We start from the raw sequence: 20,872 nt of genomic DNA, 5'->3' as shown, positions 1-20,872 counted from the left end.
GATCTCCTCTCCCCCGCTATCATACCCCACAAAACCTTCTACCATCTTTATGGCCTGGGCTCTTTCCTCAAATATTATCTAGAAATCACCAATAAAGAGGGTGAAGGGAGCCACCAGTGCACATTTCAGATAGAGGGCAGTGTATCTGCTGTCCAGGTTATGGTACATTCCAGATCACCTGCAGTTGGAAACTGTAGTGACTGTAACAAGGTCAGCCATCTGGGCCTCAGAATATGAGTTCCCTGATTGGGGCTGTTAATCTGGTCCAATCAGGGAGACCTGGCTGGCATAAAAGGATGAATGTCAGGAGTATGTATCCGCTGAACGCCTGACTCAGTGAGAGGCAGTGCTATTGTCAAAGGCAAGATAACAAAGTGTGAAGCTGGATGATTCACAGCAGGCTAAGCAGCATCTTGGGAGCACAAAAGCTGACGTTTCGGGCCTAGGCCCTTCATCAGAGCTCTAGGCCTGAAACTTCAGCTTTTGTGCTTCTAAGATGCTACTTGGCCTGCTGTGTTCATCCAGCTCCCCACTTTGTTATCTCGGATTCTACAGCATCTGCAGTTCCCATCATCTCTGATCACAATTTTATCGTCAAAGGCAATGCATTTATAAATAAAGGGTAACTGGTGATGGGATGCCAGCCTCTGAAGAGTTATTTCAAAACTCTTTGATGAATTTGTTTGATTCAATATCGATTTTTTTTTCTAATGAGCTGTTGTCAATTGCCCGTTGACATAATTTTTGATGTTTTCTCAATGGTGGCAATGGCATCGATGGTAATGATCCTAGAGAACCACCTAGTGGTTGGAGACTGCAACTCCATAATGTGAAATCAAAGTGACTGAGGACCTTGACAAGGGAATTCACTGTGACTTATACAAGTAGAAAAGTGTGGTCATAAACTTCAAAGCAGGAGTTCAAACAAATTCATGTATTATGTTCATGATTGGATATATCTACAGGTTTCAAATGCATGGATTTTCAGAATTGCCAAGAATAGATTGCATTTATCACTGAGAGATAAAGGAGATAAGGCAATGTGAGGACTTGACCATAATTATAGTGACTCAGGAGACAAAGAAATATTATAGATTGGAAGAAGGTTAATACGTTGTTCAGAAATCAATAAGAATTTATTAATCAGATACTGTTCATGACTGAGTCATTATTGTTACTACAGATTGGGTCTATGATAATGGATTTAATAATCAGGTGTAAATGTGAAGACTATCTGTACAATAATGACGATAAATAATAGAGAAAGAAAATGACGGGCCAACCTCCTCCATCTCTTTGAAGAAGAGTTATCCCAAAACCAGCATAAACTTGTCAAAGTAAAGAAACCTGTTATACACAAAGCTAAACTGAACTTATACCTCACAATGTAATAGGTTCACTGCCACCATCATCTTTATGGATAGGAATCTACAGGGCCTGCTTGGTCTGCTGTTGAGGAGGAAAACCACTTCCCGGTCAAACTAGTAGTCTCTTATATTGAACAAGGACTAGTTTATTGTATTAACAACCAGTTACTGGTTCTATTGATACATAGTCGTTTTTACAGAGCCTAGATGTAGGATCTTATTCCTTCAGAATCCTAATCTGTTCTGCGCACAAGTGGTACTTAAGGAATTCCACAATCCTTTCAGATGCTTACAACTCACACAACAATGCTCAGACAACCCCAACGCATCAGCACACTTCCATAGGAAAAATTGTGAGATAAATTGAAAGCTTTTGGGATTCCAGGTAAAACCAAGCTATCAATATGAAATTGCCCAAAAGATAGAAAGCAGTAGCATTTGTTACATTGCCGGGGAATACAGTTTAAAAAGAATAGTAATATTTACTGGTCCTCCAACACACTGCTTCAGGGCAATATTTCTCTTCACCAGGTTTACCAGCTATACCTTTCGTGAGTGGGGCATCCCAGAGATCAGTGTAGCAACGATAGCTGTTTCTAATTTGAATAAATTCCTTGAATTTGGATACCCCGATGTTAACTTGTGAACTGTGGGCAAGACCAAACTGGAGGACAGTGAAATTAGTGGAAATAACGTAACATATCTGTGAAAACCAAAGGGCAAATTTAAACAAATGTAAATGTAAAATATATAGAAATGAAAACTGAGCAGGCTGTATAATTTAGGAGATAGTAGGAACTGCAGATGCTGAAGAATCTGAGATAACGAGGTGTAGAGCTGAATGAACACAGCGAGCCAAGCAGCATCAGAGGAGCAGGAAGGCTGACGTTTCGGGCCTAGACCCTTCTTCATAAAATCTGAAGAGGGTCTAGGCCCGAAATGTCAGCCTTCCTGCTCCTCTGATGCTGCTTGGCCTGCTGTGTTCATCCAGCTCTACACCTTGTTATTTCTGTATAGTTTAGTAATGGTGTTGTAAAAGCTGAAAACACAGATAGAGAACGCAACAAACTCAACATGCCCAACTGATGTAGAATACGCATGACAAAACCAATAAAATTGTGAGCTATACAACCAAAACAATAGTATACAAGTTAGAGAAAGTGGTGATGAAACTCCATAGTGCTCTGGTCAGGGAACAGCTTAAGTATTCTGAGTCATTTTCTATGATGAAATGCAAAGGAGATATTCAAATTATGGAACTAGTGTGTTGAAGAGCCATATGGCTGATCTACATTATCTGAAATCACAAGAGAAACACATAATTTCTTGCAATGAAGGGAAATACCTGTATTGGAAATATATGACTGCAAACAGTTTGGAAATATTTTGTGTAAAATGAATTTAACTTAAACTGAATAAATAGTGTTGTGAGGTTGGTTAGAGTACTTGTAGATTGGGAGGCAGGAAGTTAGAAGTTGATATTTGTAAAATGCTAGGGGGGGGGAAGCATTTCATGGTCTCTGTGCTTTTTCTGTACTTAGATGTTTAAAATGGATGTCTGTGAGCAGCAGCTTGAAGTTTTGCAAGTACATAGAGAGATCACTAATTGAAACATTTACATCAAAAGGCTGTACAGTTAGCAGGACAAGCAACGTCTAAATAACAACAGTATTAAAAGCACAACTAGTTAATATTCCTGACAAGAGAATTGACGGAGAAGGCACAGGACATTCTAGAAACCTGGCTGTAATTTCCAGAGACTAAATTCTTTTTTCTATGTGAGTGGGACTTATATTTATTGGAACAGCATACCATTAGAACCTTACGTTATTCAGGAATAGTTAGTAGTCAGAAGGGATTTATTCAGTTTGTTAGTAGTTTAAATTTGTTCCTTGTTAGTTAGATAAATAAGTTGTTACTTGTTACTTTTAAAGTTAGTGTCAGGGATTTATTTTATTTAACCATTAGAAGTTGCTAAAAGGCAGGTTACACCACTTTTCACATTCCTTTTACAGATTATGGGGCAAGATGCTCCTCTTTGGGTACTTCATTTTTTGTTCTCAGAGGGGAGTCACCTTCCACTTTATAACAGATTGGGGGCTCGTCCAGGGTTTGGACAGATTAGAACAGATTTAGGATACAAAAGGCACCAGTAAATTTAAACAGACTTGAGGACTAGTGTCCTAGGCCTTTCAGTAAAACTTACGTGAGAAATGGAAATCTATTTAATTTTCAGTTCTTTGTTAAATCAAAAATGGGGTAATGGCTCTTTCAAGCACTAAGAGTTTTTTGGGGGTGGAAGAAGTGACTTTGGGGGTTTTACTGAAGGTGAGCAAGGCAAAGCTGTTGGAATTGGCAGACAAGCTGGAGCTGGGGTTGCCTTTGTTTATGGGAAGAGAAGTGGTAATTACAGCAATAGCTCAACATTTAAATTTACTTGAAAGGCCATCAGAATCTTTGGAAATAGCTAGAATTCAATTGCAGATGAAGCAGCTGGAACATGAAAGGGAACTGAAACACTTCGAATAATGGTTAAAAGCAAAGAAAATAAAAGAAAAGGAAAGAATTGCCCTGGCAGAACAAAAAGAAGAGGAAGGCCCTAGCAGAAGAAAGGGAAAAAGAAGGAGAAAGGGAGACAGTTTGAACTTCAGAAGTTGGCAATTAGACGGGAAAGTCGACTCAAAAGGATGGAGGTGAAGATCGAAGGTGTAGGCTTAGTGAGGAGGGTGGTGATGATGAGCAAACCCATCATAGCCAAAGGCCTGGTGGGGATATATGCAAATATTTCCAAACATTACCAAAATTTGATGAAAAAGATGTAGAAGCCTTTTTCATTTCCTTCGAGATGTTGGCTAAACAGATGAACTGGCCAGAGACTATATGGGTAATGTTAATTCAGACCACGTTGGTAGACAGGGCTGGAAAGGTGTTTGCAGCACTGTTAGAGGCGGTGTCAGGAGAATAAGAAGAATGTCTTTGGATTAGTACCAGAAATGTAAAGACAACGGTTTAGAAATGTCAGAAAGAACCCAGGTCACACATGTATTGAATTTGAAAGAATTAAACACAGCAGCTTTGATAGATGGATGAGTTCATTAAAGATAAGAAAGACATATGAGGCTCTGAGACATATTATTCTGCTAGAAGAGTTTAAAAACTCCCTTCCAGAAGTGATAAGAACTGATGCTGAGGAACAGAAGGTTAAGACAGTGAGAAGAGCTGCTGAGGTGGTGGATGAATATGCTCGGATGCATAAATCGAAACCTAGCTTCTGACAGCAATTTCATTCCGCAAGTGATAGAAATTGGGAAAGAGGGAGAGCCTTCAATGGAAGCAAACATTAAATCACACTGGAAACAGTTTACCACAGGTGAGAAAAGAAACCCAAGGAGTGAAAAGAGGTAAAAGACCTTGGGGTGTTTTCACTGTTATGGAGCGGGACACACAAAGTCACAGCACTGGTGGTTTAAGAGAGACATTGGGAAAAAGCATTGGTAAATCAGGCTAAACCAATGAGATAATTAAAGGTGGTAAGGAAATCCCAAGAGAAGTCAAGCAGCTGCAGGAGCTGTGCAGCCTAGTCACAGGCTGGATAGTAAGAAAGCGCCCAATATTTTCAAATACTTCAGCTGTTTAGGTAAGATTTACTCAGGTAGAACGGGGGAGTAGGGAAAGAAGTTAAAATGTTGGAAGCTAGTCTATATCAAATAGTAAGAGATGAAAGCATTTGCACTCCTTTTAAAATATTGCCCAAGAGAGTGGTAATCCATGGAATAAATGGAGAGAGGAGTAGTGTTCCCCTGTATAGGATAAGGCTGGAAAGCCTAATCATGACTGACAAAGTGACAGTGAGAGTGGTGGGAAAACTGGCTATTCCAGGAATATAGTTTGTTCTTAGAAACGATATAGCTGGAGCGATGCCATTGTAATGGAAAAGCCAAAAGAAAACAAGAGAACTGAAGATTTACAAGAATTTTTCCAGACTGCATTGTGACAGGATCCCACAGCCAATGGTTAAAACAAGAAGGGAAAACAAAAGAGAAAGATGAAGGAGTTGAGGTTCGGTTAGCTGATAATTTGTTTGATGAAGAAGTCAAGGAAAATCCTAAGCAGATAGAAGATCAGGCTGAGATGTTTAGTTCCTAGAGGTTAATGGAGTTACAACAAAAAGATGAGAAGATAAAGGATTTATATCCTAACACCTACTTGGAAAAAGAATCAGTGTGTATTCCAGAATGTTATTACTTTAACAATAAAATCTTAAGGTGGAAATGGAGACTTTGTCAGGTTAGTGCAGATGAGAAATGGGTGGAAGTTCACCAGGTTGTGTTGCCAGTAGAATACTGACAGGAAGTAATGTGGGGACCACACAAATTACCTGTAGGTGGTCATCTAGAAGCGAGGAAGACTCAGGTTAAGATACAGAAGCATTTCTATTGGCCTGGATTACATAAAGATGTGGTTGAACTTTGCCCAACCTGTCAGACATGTCAGACGGTAGGAAAGCCAGAAGGACTAATAAAACCAGTTCCTTTGATGCCAATTCCCACATTTGAAGAACCTTTCATGCGGGTTATAATTGATTGTGTAAGTCCCCTTCCTAAAACCAAAAGTGGGAACCCGTATTTGTTCACCATAATGGATGTGTTTATCAGGTTTCTAGAAGCATTTCTGTTACAGAAATTCAAGGTAAAAAGGGTGGTGGAGGAGTTTCTGGCTTTCTTAACCCATTATCTCCTACCCAGGGAGATTCAGACAGACCAAGGAATCAGTTTTACTGCCAAATTATTTAAGGTGGACATGGGTAGTTGAGGCATCAAACACTTTATATCTAGTGTGTACCATCCTGAATCCCAGGGAGCATTGGAAAAGTGGCATTAGACCCTAAAGACAATGCTGAGAGCTTATTGCCAGGATCACCCAAATGTTTGGGGTAATAAAAGTATCCTATTTGTGTTATTTGCTATTAGAGATACTCCAAATAAATTGGCTCAGTTTACTCTATTTGAACTGATATTCGGACACAAAGTAAGAGGAGCTTTAAAATTAATTAAGGAAAAGTGATAGGTCCGAATTTAGAGGTCTCATAGTTGCACACTGCATTTGAGGTGAAAGATTAAACAGAGTCAATGAATTAGCTACTCAACATTTGAAGGTGGCACAGAGGTTAGCACTGCTGCCTCACAGCGCCAGGGACCAGGATTCGGTTCCAGTCACGGGCGACTGTCTGTGTGGAGTTTGCACATTCTCCCCATGTCTGTATGCATTTCTTCCGGGTGCGCCAGTTTCCTCACACAGTCCAAAGATGTGCAGGCTAGGTGGATTGGCCATGCTAAATTGCCCCTAGTGTTCAGGGAGATGTAGATTAGGTGGGCTACAGGGGGATGGGTCTGGGATGCTCTGAAGTTCGGTGTGAACTTGTTGGGCAGAAGACCTTTTTCTACACTGTAGGGATTCTATATCTATATCATGGTAACTGATTCAACAACATCTAATGAAGCAAGAAGCAAATAAGAAATCTAAAATTCATATATTTGCCTGTGCGACTAAAATATTGGTGCTGTTACCAGTGGTAGGAGAACCTTCAAAGCAAGGTTTAGCAGTCCCTATCAGATTGAAAAGAAGGTAAGTCAGGTGAATTATCTGGTAGAGATGCCAGACAGAAAAAAAAAATCAGGTATGTCATGGGAATATTCTGAAACATTATTATGACAGGGAAAGGGAACCAGAGAAACAGGTATTAGTTATTGCCACTTAGAGTAAGGAATCAAATCCAGGTGATTTGGGTTTTGATGAGCCTCAGAATAAATTGAATAATGAGCAAGTCCTTAAGGAATGGGATAGGGTAGTGAATTATCTGTCCCAGTAACAGAGAACTGAATTGAAAAACCTTGTTAAAGTGCTTTGAGGACCTGTGTAGAAATGATCTTATTGAATGGGAGAGAAAGCTCAAAGGATCGAGTGACCTGTTCTTGTTCATTGTAGATGTTCGCATGTCTATTCTCACTTGCTCAGTATCAATCATCTCACTCACTCTCTCTTACCCTGTGACAGTCCAGTTTCTCTCTCTTTCTCATTCTGCATCAGTCCTCTTTCATATTACACTGCATCAGTCTGCTCCCTATCCAAGTCAGTGTGTGTGTGTACGCTCTCCAAGCACACTGTTTCAGTCTGCTTTCTCTGTCTCTCTCTCCATCTCGCTCTCTCGCTCTAATCAATACTGCATCAATCCACTGTCTCTCTTGCTCTTTGTCAGCCAGCAGTTGCAGGACAAATTTAAACAATATGCAGCTCATGAGACATAATACGCCAAAACAGAAATTGCTGGAAAGGCTCAGCAGGTCTGGCAGGATCTGTGGAGAGAAACCTTTGTTAACATTTAGGGTTCAGTGACCCTTCCTCAGAACTGAACCCAAAATGCTAAATCTAATTTCTCTCCACAGATGCTGCCAGGCCTGCTGAACCTTTCCAGCAATTTCTGTTTTTGCTTCTGATTTCCAGCATCTACACAATTCTTTTGGTTTTTACTGAATTAAACAAGTTTCTTCTCATTTATATATTAACCACCACAAGAGGGTGCTATTACATCGCTCCCCCTTCAACAAATGTTCTACACAATCCATACAACTTTTATACATCTCTTGATTTACATTTATTTAGAAATCTAACAAAACCACTAGTTTCCTGTTCCCATGAGGATACCTCCTTTCTTGACTCAAACATTCAAAATTTAGGGAATGTTCTTGACCTGTTTTAGCCTAAGCCTGGGGAGGCATTTTCTCTATCTCTGACTGATTTTTGTCCTTCAACTTTCTGACACTGACTCAATTGAAACTGGTTTCAAACACAACTTGTGTTCGAGTAGCAGTTGATACACTACTCATATTCCAACTATCCAATTCATTACACTATTATATTCTGCTCTGTGGGACTTGATTGGCCAGGACCTGCTGGAGGTGTATGATTGTGCATGGTACCTGCCAGAATCACAAATCCATGAGGAAGGGTATTGTCACCCTCATCTACAAGCAGAAGGGGGCAAGGAAGGAAATTAGAAATTGGCGAACAGATTAACTGTTGAATATGGATTACCTTGTCATTGCCAACCAGGTCAGGTCTGTTCAGGGATTGGTGATTCACCCTTACTAAAGCTGTGCTGAAATGGGCAGGAAGATCACGGAGAGCCTCATGCTCCACAGGGATACCATCGCCTACATGCAGTACCGGGGGATGGACATCTGCTTCATCAGCCTGGACCAGGAGAAGGCCTTCGACAGGATATTGTACACTCACATGGTGGATGTGGTCTCCAAAATGGGTTTCGGGTTTCTGCAACTGTGTCCGACTGCTCTACAACAGCAGTCACAATCGATGGGTGGCAATCAGAAAGCCTTCCAATCAGAACTGGAGTCAGGCAGGACTGCCCTCTCTCTGCTGCCTTATTTGCGTGCTGTTTGTAGCCTTTCGCTGAATCCATCAGGAAAGACGGGCCTGAAAGGGGTGACTATTGCGGTCAGTGGAGGCCTGCAAGTCGAAGCCTCCCTGTATATGAATGATGTCGCCACTTTCTGCTCAGATCAACTATAGGTGCACAGACTCACTAGCATCTATGACCAATCTGAACTTGCTTCGGGTGCCAAGGTCAATAGGGGCAAGTGCTCAGCCATGTTCTTTGGGAGACCAATGGGCAGAGCAAACCTTTAACCCAATCACTGTCAGATCAGATTACCTGAAGGTGCTGGGTATTTGGTTCAGAGAGGCTATGGTGTGAGCCAAAACTTGGGAGGAGTGTGCCATTAAAGCAAAGCAGAAGCTAGGCAGACGGGAGTACTGGTCCCTCTCCATTGAGGATAAAAACCTGGTCATTAGATGTGTAATACTCTGTATTGTTGTATATGGAGCAGGTCCGGCCTATTCCCCAAATCTAACCACTGCAGTCACCTGGGCCATCTTTCACTTCCTGCAGATGTCAACAATGAACCGAATCTGAAGGGACATTATGTGTAAAGAACTGGAAAAAACGGAGAGAAACATACCCAATGCAACCCTCACCCTGATGCCCACTTCTGTATTTGGAGACTGCCGATGCTGGAGTCTGAGACAACACAGTGCGGACTTGGAGGAGCGCAGCAGGCCAGGCAGCATCAGAGGAGCAGGAAAGCTGATGTTTCGGGTCGGGACCCTTCTTCAGAAATGGGGGAGGGGAAGGGGGCTCTGAAATAGAGAGGGGAGGGTGGTGATAGCTGGTAGATTGTGGTGGGGATTGGCCAGTGAGGTGGGAACAGAAGATAGGTGGGAGAGAAGACAGAAAAGGTCAAGGAGGCAGGGATGATGTGGGGGCACTGGTCTTGGAATGAGGTTGACAGTGGGAAGATTTTGAAGCTGGTATGGTCCACATTGAGACCATTGGGTTGTGGGGTTCCAATGCAGAATATGAGATGCTGTTCCTCCAGTTTCCGGGTGGCATCGTTGTGACACAGGAGGCGGCCCAGGATGGACATGTCATCCAGGGAGTGGGAGGGGGAGTTGAAGTGGTTTGTGACTGGGAGGTGTTGTCGTTTGTCACGAACCAAGCATAGGTGCTCTACAAAGCAGTCTCCAAGCCTCTGCTTGGTCTCACCGATGTAGAGGAAGCCACATCAGGAATAGTGGATGCAATATACCACGTTAGCAGATGCGCAGGTGAACATCTGTTTTACATGGAAGGTTTTTTTGGGGCCTAGTATGGAGCTTCATCCCTATTTCCTTGACCTCTCTGACCTCTCTCCCACAAATCAGCTCCTCCCACCTCAGTGACCAATCCCCACCACTACCTTATCTGCTATCACCGCCACCCCCCCCTATTTATTTCAGAGCCCCCTTCCCCTCCCCCCTTTCTGAAGAAGGGTCCCGACCCTGGGCTCCTTTGATGCTGCCTGGCCTGTTGTGCTCCTCCAGCTCCACAGTGAGTTACTTCTGTATTTGGTTGTATTGAGCTGCGCATAGACCCTCTGTACGCAAACACAAATTGTCACCACGTACTGAGTTTCTACCTGTCCCTGGTGTTACAAAGATAGTCTGGACCTTTTGCCGCAGAAAGCTCCAAGTAGTTGGATTCTTCCATATCACCTGTCCTTCATGGAGAAATTTGTGAAGGAAAACACCTTTGACCACAAATCCATCAGGAAGTGGTCAGCATGTAGCATCCTCCAGGCCTTCAGGAAAATTAGAGGGTGGGTCGTGTTGAGTGGTTCCTCGTGCAGGCTGTCAAAGTCATTTGGCAGAATGCCTCATCACTGGAGCTTTCCAACAAGCACCAGGCTCATGGTGAGATCCTTAATGCACAGCCGGACTCTCTGCACCACCACATGGTACCCTCAAAGTGGCTGCGGACAGGTCGAGACTGTCTCACACCTCCTTCTGGGATGTGCCTATGCAAAGGAAGTCTGGAGGGAAATGCATTGGTTTTTGTCAAGGTTCGTCCCGAGCTGCTCCATAAATTTTCTGTAATCACTTACCAGACAAAAAAATAGTTGATACTAGAAATATTTTGAAAGCATGGCACATTTCTTACTGTTTGAACCATAAGCGGGTAGAATGTAACCCATTGTTATCTACTCCGTGACCCAACTACACTTTGGAAGTTTGAAACTTTTTAACCATCAGACTAGCTTCACCCAATCTGTAAACTTTCCCAAATGTTGGAGGACCTTTTTCAGACCTTCATCACAGGACTGACAGTTTGAAGCAGATGTAAGTACACTAGTCAAAGAATGCACTCATCCCTGAATTCTTTCCAAAATCTGGTTCCTTACCCTTCGAAAAATTTCAGGTGCTGAAGAAATGTAAATGGCATTCTGTGAAGCTGGAATTACCCACATGGATTTAAAAAGCCAAATATGAACGACTCATCATCAAATTCAAGTTGCAAATAAGCATTTGCCAGGTCCAATTTTGAAGTGCATCCTCCTGATATCATGGTGAACAGATCCTTGACATTTAGCAAATTATGGGTGAACTATATTTTGGTGCCTGATTTACAGGCATTTTATGATCCTCACATAACCGTCCATTACCATTTGCTTTTGTTATTACCTCAATGGGAGTAGCTCAGTTAATCTGCTTAACCTGTGCAATAATATTCTCCATTTGCTGTTGTTTCAGTTCTTTCCCTATTTTCTCCCTTACAGCATAGGGCACTAGGCAAGAATTGCAACAAACTGGTCCAGCATTCCTCTCAACATGTACTTTGGCCCATCCATCCTAGAATCAGGTGGATAATTTCAAGAAAATAATCCACCGAGGCCAGTATCCCAACACTAAGTCACCCTTTATTTATCCTTCATTTACACGTGGAAAGTCCTTAAACACTGATCCAGCTCCCCCAGATCCAGCTCTGAGTGTCAGAAATGTCTGACATTCCTGTTTATGTCTGTCAGCCAGGTCTCCCTGATTGGTCCAGGCTAACAGACCCAATCAGAGAACTCATATTCTATAAAGGTCCACCTGGCTGACCTCGTTACAATCACTCCCAATATCATCTTGTGTTATGAGTTTCACCTCTAATCAAAACAATCTTGTTCCAGTGTAACTTCAAAGGTTTTAACCAGTTCCTTGCTGAGCAAAGTTAGTTTGTGACAATTCATTATGATAACGGGTAATCTTGCCCACTGTTCCTTTTCATTTTTGGAACCAACATTCTGCTCTTTGTGGGGTTTTCACTCATCCTTAATTCTATGCATCTTTTCTCCAACTGATTCTATTTTTAACAGTACAGCATTTCAAGAATCAAACTGACTGATAATCTGTGTCAACCTCCACATCTAGTGGGACTCCATCCAGTGTTTTGTGAACAATCATACTCTGAGAGTTTATCAGACTTTGGTGGCTCAGTGGCTGGCACTGCTGCCTCGCTACGCCAGGAACCCGGGTTTGATTCCACCTTCGGGCAACTGTGTGGAGTTTGCACATTCTCCCCGTGTCTGCATGGATCTCCTCTGGTTTCCTCCCACAGTCCAAAGATGTGCAGGCTACATGGATTGGCCATGCTAAATTGCCCGTAGTGTTCAAGGACCAATAAATTAGGTGGTCATGGAGGAAGGGTCTGGGTGGAATGTCTGAGGGTCGGTCTGGACTTGTTGGGCCGAAGGGCCTGTTTCCACACTCTAAGGATTCTAGGATTCCCTGTACTTCTGATTATATGCACCAAAGGCTCATCGACCTGCTACAGTTCCACATTCATTTAATTCCCTTCTGCCAGTCTTTCTGTATGTATCTTCTTCCAACACGTCTTGGTGAGATGACCCTTCTTGCATTAGTCACACCCCGCATTCATTAATGTATGATTCTGAGCCCAATGTTGGCCCAAGCATCAGTGACAGGGCTTTGTACCTGACCATCACTGGTGCTTTTGGCTTAGATATTTTCCATATGTTTGGAGAAGTTATTAAACATCCATGGGACAGGTGGGACTTTAATCCGGGCCTCCTGTTTCCACCAGGAAAGCATCCAGGCCCTTCAGCCTACTCAGTTGCAGTTCATTGACTCAATCTAACTTAAGTAGTTGTTAACTCTGACTATTCTCATGCCCCATTCCAGCATATCTATGGGCGGTAATGTTTAGCAAGATACGTTAAAAGGTAACTGTGGCAATATCATTAACTTATCAGAAATGTCCTCATCTTTTAAAAGTGCACACAAATCTGCCCAGTAATGCATGAAGTCTTCCAATATTACAGTAGGTGGTCAACTTCTTCGCAGCCAATCCTAAACACTCCAATATCCTAGCCTTGTCACACTCCCTTGTCCAAACTTACAGAAACTCTTTTTCAATGTTTATTCCATTGATGCAATACGACGGCCAAATTAGCAGGATCTGAGGAAGGGTTATACCCAAAGCATTAACTGCTCTTTTCCTCCAGATGCTGCCTGACCTGCTGTGTTCTTCCAGCCTCCAGCTTGTCTACCTTGGATTCCAGCATCTGCAGTTTTTTTTTGTCCCTAACCAAGTTTCACCGCAGAGAAGCCTCTTCAAAGGATGCCCACTTTGAAGAGATTCTCTGCCTCCCTCAGATGTGGACTCAGTGAGTCCGTTTCTCAGTGCCACACTGTTGTGAACTCTGCAGCCCTTCAACCACACCATGAAACAAAACCGCTACTACAGCCACACGACCTTCCTCAGCTCCTGTCTTTGGGTCCTGAAGAAGGGCAATACCCAAAACGTCGACTGCTCCTTTCCTCCAGATGCTGCTTGGCCTGCTGCGTTCTTGCAGCCTCCTTTTGTCTACCTTGGATTCCAGCATCTGCAGTTTTCTGTCTCTAACCTTAGTTTACTGTTGGCTTTCCATGTGCTGCACACCATTTTAGTCTTTTCTGGAAAGATGTTACAGAATAGACTGCTGCAGAGAGGACTCTCTCTCTCTCCTGTTCTACATTAGTCCATTCACTTTCTCCTGCTCTGCATCAGTCCTGTCTCTCTCTCTCTCTCTTCTGCTCTGTATTCATGCTCTCTATCTTCCTCTATTTCCTGCTCTACACCAATGCACTCTCTCTTTAACTTGGTGTTAGTTCATTTTCTACTTAGCTCATTCTGATCTAGTCAACTATTTCTCACTCATGTGTGGATCTGCTCCCACTCTCACACCAGCAGAAGCCTGCCTGCAATCTGAAGATGAAATAAACAGTTTAAGTTAGTTTTGTTGGAGAAACTAGGTCACTCAGGAAAAAGCAAGTGTGTACCAATGCAATTCTGTGGATGAGGGTTAACGTTTATGGAGAGAAGAGCAGATGCAGTCAATGTGCTTAAGGTGAGAGCTGTGCTATAGAGCGTCTTAATTATACAAGGGGAAGAGAAAGAAGATATTTGTAGCCAAATCAGGTCAGAGGTGAGTAGAACTATTGTCTCAGAAATTCCGATTACCAATTCATTGACTGGAACAGAGTAAACAGAAAAGGGGAATAGAATTCCAAAAATGTGTACTGAATTCTTTCATTCACACTTATCTTTTGTGCCTGGACAAGAAAAGAGATTACCCTGTCTCGTTACCAGGCAATCGAGTTAAATGCAGCATCCCTAACACAGTTAATAGTACGATTAGGTTTGAACTTAAAAAATGAAAAATGATTAAAAGAGAAAAAGACAACCTTAAGTTTCAAGGTGCAGAAGACATTGAAGTTAGAAACAAACTAAAATTAAAGAGGACGCATGGAGCCTGAACCTAGGATAAATATCTGTGAGAATGTGAAATATCAGAATTAGAAGAAAAAGTGGGAATAATGCCTAAACATAGAGAGTTGTAACTCAATCCCAGGATTGACTAATCACTAGATTAGCTAAACTAGGTGAAGCAAGGAAATGTGCCGAAGGCATATGGGAACACTACGGGTATATGTGAGGATATGCAAAATTAAAGCAAAAGCCTTTCAGCCTTTTAAGCATGCTCCGTCATTCAGCAAGATCATGGCTGATTCTTAAACATGACACGTGATTGCATGAAAGACTATTGGGCTTATTTGCCTATTTCCATGTTGTAGTTTATTTGTTTTATCAGTGCATTATTGATTGTAGCATATAAAACCATCGCAGAGATAATCTGGTCTCTGTGACTTAAGACAACATGTTAGTACATTTAACATTTGAATTCCTACATCTAGGGAAGTACAAAGCAGGTTACACAGGTTTCTAATATGTAAGGACCATGTCTGTTTTTTTGTAAATCACAAAAATAAGGGCTGTTGACAGAAATGGAAAGGAATTGTTTTAAAATGAGTGTTTAAAAGGGTAATTACAGATTTCAAAAGCAAGAATCATAAACAATTGATGGAACAAACAAACAAACAGTCTTTGAAGCTTTGAGTTGCAGATTATTTGATCCTGGGGTGAGTCAGTGGGGGTGGGGTGGGGTGGGGTGGGGGGGGGGTGCCATATACAGATGTAGCTCTTTTAGTTGATTGTCAGTAGTCTAGAGACCAATCTATCAATGACTTGCCTCTTTAACAACTGGGTGATTGGCTGCCAGATAAGTAAACAGCTTGGAGCTGGGAACTATTAATAGAGAGGGAGGCAAGGTGTTCAGTTCTTTTCTAGCTTGCAAGTGGTCAGTGTTCTCTGCAGAAGAATGCTCACTGTTAACTGAAGAAAATTATTTTATCTTCCCTGCAACAGTTGTAAGCTATGACTTTTAACTGATAAGATATATGTGAGGCTGGGACTTTTTCCCCTGGACCAAAGTCTGATAGGTCACCTTATAGAGGTTTATAAAAATCATGAGGGGTATGGAAAGGGTGAATAGCCAGAGTTTATTTCATGGGATAGTGGAGTCCAAAATTAGAGGGCATAGGATTTAGGGGAGAGGGAAAAGACTTAAAATGGAAATAAAGGACAACTTTTCCATGCAGTGGATGGCGCATGTTAGGATTGAGCCACCAGAGGAGGTGGTGGAAATTGGTGCAACAACAACATTTGAAGGGCATCTGGATGGGGACACAGAGCAAGGGTTGAGAGTGAAATAGGCTAAATTCTAGCAAATGGGACTAGATTATTTTAGGATATCTGGTCACCATGGAAGTGTTCGATCAAAGGGTCTGTTCCTGAGCTGTACAACTCTATGACAGTATGCGTGAACCAGCCACTGTATATTTCTCACCGAACAATGGAAATATCTGAAGGAAGATGACTGAAGTAGTGTGCTGACCAGCAGAAGGATAATTTCAACAACAGAACAAGGGAACGGTCTTTCCAACTTTTCCCCACTGATCTATTTTTCCCTGTATGCTTCCCTGTCAGTGTGCATATAAGGGGTGTAAGGTGATTAGCATTTTAATTAGTAGTGTTATATGCTGATAGTTTACAACAGTTTGCCTATAACTGGAGTCTAATTACAACTAATAAAGTGTAATTTGTGTTCAGTAATAGAAGCCTGGTCCATGCATTCTACCAAACTGGGTCTGAAAGTCACCTAAATAAAAGCTTCAATTTTATGACGACTCTGGGAATTGTGGGACTTGATTTCCAAAGCATTACCCTAGTGAATTGTGAAAAGTAGCTTGCTTTTCCTGGAACAGTTCACTAATCTTAAACCAGAGACAATTGTTTGATGTGCACCATCCCACATCAAACAAGGTCAACCAGGAAAAGAAACAAATTGCTGAAGAAACTCACCAGAATTAATGTTTTGGGTCCAATGGCGGTTCTTCAAAACTAATAGTAGCTAGTGAAAAGGTGTTATATACGCTGAAGACAGGAGATTGATATTTGTGTGCCTGTGTGTGTGTGTGTGTGTGTGTGTGTGGGGGTGGGTAGGGAAGGGAGAAGGTAGTTGGGGGAGAAGAGAGACAGAGAAAGACAGAGGAGTGGGCAGATAGGCAGAATTGGAGTCCAGGAACAGAGACACCAACAGTTATGGACAGTGTGTGAGTGTGTGTGAGAGAGAGAGAGAGAGAGAGAGAGAGAGAGACAGAAAATGACAGTTAGGGAGACAAAGAGTTTGATGACGATATGCCAAAGAGAAAGAAAAGCTAATAATCAGAAGGTGAAAATGATTTGGCTATGCGGAAACCAGCTCACATTTTCATCTTCAAAAAACTGTTGAACTTAATACTGAATCTTGAAGGCTGCAGGCCCTCCCAGTGGAAAATGCAATGCTTTTTCTTGCAGCTTTCTCTGACCCTGGCTGGAATACCTCAGAAAGCCTGACACTGAGATGCTGGCTAGAGAAGTTTCTGAATCAAAGGCAGAGATGCTAAGAACTGCATCACAAGATCTTGTCCCTTTGGCATTGGGAAGGCCAGCTTAAGTTGTTTGATGGAAATGTTTAAAATCGTAACTTGGTCACACTTCCTTCTGGGAGCAGGGAGGCAAATGTAAGTTTACAAATTGTTATCAAAAGTTGAAATTAGTATCGAGTTATACTCTGACCATTTAGGTTATAGTAAATGGGAAATAAACAACATTAAGATTAAACTAATAAATACAGGTGAATGATAAGCAAGGGAAAATAAATGATGATAGGATTAAAGTATTTTTGTTTACGATTATGTACTATTTATTTTGAAATTTAGGATTAGTAGACTGCAATAAACCCATTTTGTTACATCTGACCAGTTGACTGTGCCAGTCTTTAAGAGTTAATACAGAAAGAAACTAGAACATCGAGTAGGAAGAAAACCACACTAAATGAGAAAAAGGCAAAATACAAATAACAAAAACTGAAAAATGAACAGTAGAATAGGAACTAACCATAAAATAAATGAAAGAAATCAAATTTTAAAAAGAAAAACTAGTGATTTTGTCCTATTCATGCATACATTTTTTCCACTCACCAAGTATTGAGACAATGTTGATAGCGACGTACAACTTTAAAGAAATTGTAGTACCGTACCAGGGTGCATCACATGTAGCTTTCCCAGCTCAAAGTTTAAGATTGTATTCAGACCACTTTCAACCATAAATAAAGCTACATGCATGTTAAAAATGAGTTTATTGCTGCAAGGTTAAAGCCAAGATTCAAAGCCAACACAACATGATCTCCATGGCAGAACAGCATGGTCAAGTAATCCAGAGGCCCAAGCTATTAGTTTGCACACACATGGTAGAATTTGAGTTGAATTAATAAGACCTGAAGTTTGTCTCACTAACGGAGAATGTGAAATTATCATTAATTTTCACAAAAGGCTTGCTTCTTTACATCTCCTTAGGAAAGAAAATCTGTTGTCCTTACCTAGTCTAACCTACATGTAACTCCAGATCCAGGCAATGTGATTGATTCTTAACTGTGTTTAGTGATGACACAGCAAGCCAGTCAGTTCAAGGGTATTTAGGGATGGAAAAGAATACTGACCTTGCCTGTGATGCCCACATCCCATGAAAGAAATTTTTAAAATCCTGTCTTCCTTTGTTTCCTTCGCACATTTCCTCTTCAACAATCTCCATTATTTTAATTTTAGCATTGTTTATTTCTCATTTAATCTAAGCTACGAGGGCAGAAAAGAGTGATAAATTATTTCAAAATTTCATTCATTTTTTAACTTTCACTTTCCCCCCAGTGTCCAACACGGTATATGTCAATTTCCTGTTGAAAACATTATTTTCAAACAAGTTGATCTTTTCAATGACCAAGTGTTCATGGCTCTTTGGTCAGTGATGGCATTTCTTATGTAGAAATGTAAGCATGGACTGCATTCAGTTTTTAGTTTTATGGAACCGGTGGCACAGTGGCTTAGTGCTTAGCACTGCTGCCTCACAGCTTCAGTGACCCATATTTGATTCCAATCTCAGGCAACTGTCTATGTGAAGTTTGTACGTTCTCCCCATGTCTGCATGGGTTTCCTCCCGTTGTCCAAGAATGGGTAGGTTAGGTGGATTGGCCATAATATATTGCCCATATAGTGTCCAGGAATGTGCAAGCTGGGTGGATTAGCCATTGGAAATGCAGGGTTATAGGGTGGGTCTGGGTGGGACGCTGTTCAGAGGGTCAGTGTGACTTGATGGGCCGAATGGCCTCCTTCCACACTGTAGGGATTCTATGTACTGTCTGTCTTTTATTTTAAAAAATGTACATTAATAAGGTAGCTAAGATGGTTGCTAACAGTCAAATGACCTTTGTCATTCCTTTAACTGAATTATCCTGGGTGCAGGCCTCTACCATGAATGGACAAGGCTGGACAATGGAAGTCATATGTGGAATACACATTAGCTGTTATTTGTGTTTAAGTCAAAACTCAACATCAATGGACTTGCAGGTTTTCAAGTTTGAAACTTAACAAAGGAAGCTAAGTTGCCAGTTTAATGAGTGGACGTGAACAAATCTCTCTCCCACCTTCACATCACCCATAAATTACCCCCCAAACCTCCCATCCTTTCTCCACGTACAACAATGACTTTTAACATTAAACTGTTCTGGTTGGACAATAGCAGTTTTGATCATGTGAGCAAGATTGGCTACAGGTAACAAATCTGTTATCCCAGAACTAGAGAGAAAGTGGTCAATCCAAACAGAACACCAGCTAAAATCTCTGAGCCTTCTTCCTCTTCAAAAGATCACCAGAAGAGAAAATTAAGGTTCTGGCAAGTAAACTACTAAACCACTACAAATGACTCACTATGTAACATCCTAAACATCCTACTGTTTGAGGAAACCCTGTAATAATTCAAATATGTAAACAGCGTTGGATTATGGTGACAGTTGAAACTATTCACTGTATTTTATAGTGTTGTTCATTGTAGAGTACAAGTGACAATAAATCATCATTCATTCCAGAGTTGCTTTTCATTGTTTTGTGGTTGCTGTGCCACTACATTGACAATGTCTCTCTCTTGATATGTAACTGATACAGTTCACATTTCCCTGCACATTCATTCTGCAATTGGTATTTAAGCACTAAGCCGCTCAGCTTACCTATTATTAGCCATATACCCTCTTACAACCCTCTAATTCACTGCAACTCTTTGCTGAATGGTCACAACAGCTCAGCATTTTATTACTGTTTAGTTTGAGATCATCATGCATTGGAAAGTCTTCAAATGGTTCAAACACTTACCTTCAACTGCCAACACTAAAAGTGAATCAAAATCAAACAATCAGAAGCTGAAACTGCGTCTCACAAACTAAATCAACTACTTGCATGTTGAGCACCAACAATTTTACAGTCAGTGAATGACCACTGCACCTAGCTCTCATCTATTGGAACTGAATATCAATTAAGTCCTGCCTAATTTGTAGCTACCAACACTGCTGTGCTCTGTCACATACTGCTCAATGTCCACACTACCCTTCTCAGAAGGCTGATCTTGCTCTTCCAGCTCGTTCATCTCCCTCAGATCCCGTCTTTCGTAGCTCCAGTTGCGCAGAGCACTGCATGCTAGGATTAGATGGCTACTCTGTCCAGAGTGTCCTGCAACTCATCCCCACATCCTACTCCAACTGATTAAGTAGTGGAAAGTCACCTTCAGGAGGACTACTGTCACTCCACCATGGCTCTGATTGAAGAATGTGCTGCATTACATCAATGCTCCTCCTCAATCAAAGGGTCGCATAACAGAGTCATCAGTTATGCTCACAAAGGGTAAAGCTTGTTCCACAGTCTGTGCCGACACTGTACCTTTCTCATCTGGATGAAATGGCATGCATCATGAGGCGACCTTTTGTTGTGACCAAAAAATGTGCAGGCTGTGATGATAAAACCTGCTGTGGCTGGAACTATCAGTCATGTTTACAATGAGCCTGTGTGAGGAACATAAAGAACAGAATAGGTCCTTAGTAACATGAGCAATCAGCATTCATATTGTTCATAAATGGCAGCTTTGCATATTGCTCCATACAATCAGACATGCAGCACTTCGATAAGCAGGGTCATGGAATGACTGTATATGGACCTTTGGTACTTGATTTTATTCTGATTATAGTACCACCAGTCATTTCACAAAGAAACAGGAGCCAATGCAAATGCTGCATGAGTACTAAATTCTTCTCCTCTCAGCCTTCATAACCTATGAAAGGCATCATTGAATTTAAGAGAATCTTGCATTA

Source organism: Stegostoma tigrinum, chromosome 22, assembly GCF_030684315.1.
Source record: "Stegostoma tigrinum isolate sSteTig4 chromosome 22, sSteTig4.hap1, whole genome shotgun sequence".
Lineage (NCBI taxonomy): Eukaryota > Metazoa > Chordata > Chondrichthyes > Orectolobiformes > Stegostomatidae > Stegostoma > Stegostoma tigrinum.
Note: the sequence above shows the minus strand (reverse complement) of the source record.